Raw genomic sequence first — 3,919 nt, 5'->3', positions numbered from 1 at the left:
CACAGTATAACATGTCAAAAAGTCACAGTATAACATATCGAAAAAAGTCAAAAACAGTCATAGAATAGCATGTTGAAAAAAGTCAAAAACGGTCATGTCGAAAAGGCATAGTATAGCATGTCGAAAAAAGTCAAAGTATAACGTGTCGAAAACAGTCAGAGTATAACATGTCGAAAAAAGTCTAAAACGGTCATAGTATAACATGTCGAAAAAAAGCATAGTATAACATGTCGAAAAAAGTCTAAAACGGTCATAGTATAACATGTCGAAAAAAGCATAGTATAACATGTCGAAAAAAAGTCTAAAACGGTCATAGTATAACATGTCGAAAAAAAGCATAGTATAACATGTCGAAAAAAGTCTAAAACGGTCATAGTATAACATGTCGAAAAAAAGCATAGTATAACATGTCGAAAAAAAGTCAAAAACGGTCATAGTATAACATGTCGAAAAAAAGCATAGTATAACATGTCGAAAAAAAGTCAAAAACGGTCATAGTATAACATGTCGAAAAAAAGCATAGTATAACATGTCGAAAAAAGTCAAAAACGGTCATGTCGAAAAGGCATAGTATAGCATGTCGAAAACAGTCATAGTATAACATGTTGAAAACAGTCATAGTATAACATGTCAAAAAAGTCATAGTATAACATGTTGAACAAAGTCATAGTATAACATGTCAAAAAAGGTCAGAGTATAACATGTCGAAAAAAGTCAAAAACAATCATAGTATAACATGTCGGAAAAAGTCAAAAACGCTCATAGTATAAAATGTCGAAAAAAGGCATCGTATAGCATGTCGAAAAACAGTCATAGTATAACATGTCGACAAAAATCATTGTATAACATGTCAAAAAAAATCTAAAACAGTCATAGTATAACATCGAAAAAAGTCAAAAACGGTCATAGTATAACATGTCGAAAAAAGTCAAAAACGGTCATAGTATAACATGTCGAAAAAAGTCAAACAAATCAAAAACAGTCACAGTATAACATGTCGAAAAAAAGTCAAAAACGGTCATAGTATAACATGTCGAAAAAAGTCAAACAAATCAAAAACAGTCACAGTATAACATGTCAAAAAGTCACAGTATAACATCGAAAAAAGTCAAAAACAGTCATAGAATAGCATGTTGAAAAAGTCAAAAACGGTCATGTCGAAAAGGCATAGTATAGCATGTCGAAAAAAGTCAAAGTATAACGTGTCGAAAACAGTCATAGTATAACATGTCGAAAAAAGTCTAAAACGGTCATAGTATAACATGTCGAAAAAAGTCTAAAACGGTCATAGTATAACATGTCGAAAAAAAGCATAGTATAACATGTCGAAAAAAAGTCTAAAACGGTCATAGTATAACATGTCAAAAAAAAGCATAGTATAACATGTCGAAAAAAAGTCTAAAACGGTCATAGTATAACATGTCGAAAAAAGCATAGTATAACATGTCGAAAAAAAGCATAGTATAACATGTCGAAAAAAGTCTAAAATGGTCATAGTATAACATGTCGAAAAAAAGCATAGTATAACATGTCGAAAAAAGTCTAAAACGGTCATAGTATAGCATGTCGAAAACAGTCATAGTATAACATGTTGAAAACAGTCATAGTATAACATGTCAAAAAAGTCATAGTATAACATGTCAAAAAAAGTCATAGTATAACATGTTGAACAAAGTCATAGTATAACATGTCGAAAAAGGTCAGAGTATAACATGTCGAAAAAAGGCATAGTATAGCATGTCGAAAAAAGTCAAAAACAGTCATAGTATAACATGTCAAAAAAAGTCAAAAACGCTCATAGTATAAAATGTCGAAAAATGCATCGTATAGCATGTCGAAAAACAGTCATAGTATAACATGTCGACAAAAATCATTGTATAACATGTCGAAAAAAATCTAAAACAGTCATAGTATAACATATCGAAAAAAGTCTAAAACGGTCATAGTATAACATGTCGAAAAATGTCTAAAATGGTCATAGTATAACATGTTGCAAAAAGTCAAACAAATCAAAAACAGTCACAGTATAACATGTCAAAAGGTCACAGTATAACATATCGAAAAAAGTCAAAAACAGTCATAGAATAGCATGTTGAAAAAAGTGAAAAACGGTCATGTCGAAAAGGCATAGTATAGCATGTCGAAAAAAGTCAAAGTATAACATGTCGAAAACAGTCATAGTATAACATGTCGAAAAAAGTCTAAAACGGTCATAGTATAACATGTCGAAAAAAAGCATAGTATAACATGTCGAAAAAAGTCTAAAATGGTCATAGTATAACATGTCGAAAAAAAGCATAGTATAACATGTCGAAAAAAAGTCTAAAACGGTCATAGTATAACATGTCGAAAAAGTAATAGTATAACATGTCGAAAAAGTCATAGTATAACATGTCGAAAAAGTAATAGTATAACATGTCGAAAAAAGGCATAGTATAGCATGTTGAAAAAAGTCTAAAACGGTCATAGTATAACATGTCGAAAAAAAGCATAGTATAACATGTCGAAAAAAAGTCTAAAACGGTCATAGTATAAGATGTCGAAAAAGTCATAGTATAACATGTCAAAAAAGTAATAGTATAACATGTTGAAAAAAGGCATAGTATAACATGTCGAAAAAGTAATAGTATAACATGTTGAAAAAAGGCATAGTATAACATGTCGAAAAAGTAATAGTATAACATGTCGAAAATAATCTAAAACAGTCACAGTATAACATGTCGAAAGAAATCAAAAGAAGTCAGTATAACATGTCGAAAAAAATCAAAAATCTTAAAATAAAAGTGCGCAATACACTACTTTTGAATTCATTATTGAACTTTGTCATAACAATGTGATGAATCGCAATTAATCGCAAAAAATCCATGCGATTAATCGCGATTAAATATTTTAATCGTTGCCCAGCACTAAAAAATACACATTCAATCACATCATTTAACATTTATTAAAAATATAATTATTGTCTGAGTTTGTTTCTTGGTTAATTTGATGTAAATCAGAAGTTTTTACTCCAGTGAAACAGATTATATACGAAACATAACTAACTGACTGACAAGCAGAATTTAGACTGAAGACAGATTAAAATACATGAATAATAAATATTCTAATGATGAATATTAGCTGCACTTTGTGAACACTGTGTGTTTGTGAATATGGAGAACTGTCTCCACCTACTGTCCTAAACTCACACACACACACACTGCTGGTATAAACTACAGCATTATTATTACGATTCCGATTGTTATAATTATAAATATTAGTAGTAGCATTATTGCTATTATTAGCATTTATAAATCATTATCATACGTTGTAGTATTATTAGGTGTCCATATACAGTGAAAGTACACAAATATCTGTATGTTTCTATTAAAGTAAAAATAATTCATATTAATAATTTAACATTTACTTCTGAGGACTTAATGTCAAACCTGAGAAATATAAATATAAAATATTTCACGTAAGTAATTGAATGACTAATAAACATAATGTTTATTATTATGATTTGCATTAATATTAATAGTAGTAGCAGTAGTATTGGGGGATTATTATTAACTATCAGAATCTTATGAAGTGAAAACAGAGAGAAAATAAAAGAAGTAAATAAAGAGTTGTGTTCACTGTCTCTGGTTGGAAATCTGTCTGTTTGATTGAAATTAAACTTTGTATGTAACGTGTCCGTGTTTCAGAGGCTGAAGATGAGCTGCTGTGTTCGGCTGCAGTGTGACGGAGTGCTGCTGCCCCCTACAGGACAGATACTGCACAACACACTGAAGGAACACGTGTTATCCTCGTGTTACTACGTCACATCACAGACGCACGCAGTGATCGAGACTGAAGAAGAAGAAAATGTTTAATACTCAACAGGACTGATGTGTGTGATTCTGTAGAAGTCAGTTATTGTTATTATGATTAATATTAT

This window comes from Melanostigma gelatinosum, assembly GCF_949748355.1.
Source record: "Melanostigma gelatinosum genome assembly, chromosome: 3".
Taxonomy (NCBI): Eukaryota; Metazoa; Chordata; class Actinopteri; order Perciformes; family Zoarcidae; genus Melanostigma; species Melanostigma gelatinosum.
Note: the sequence above shows the minus strand (reverse complement) of the source record.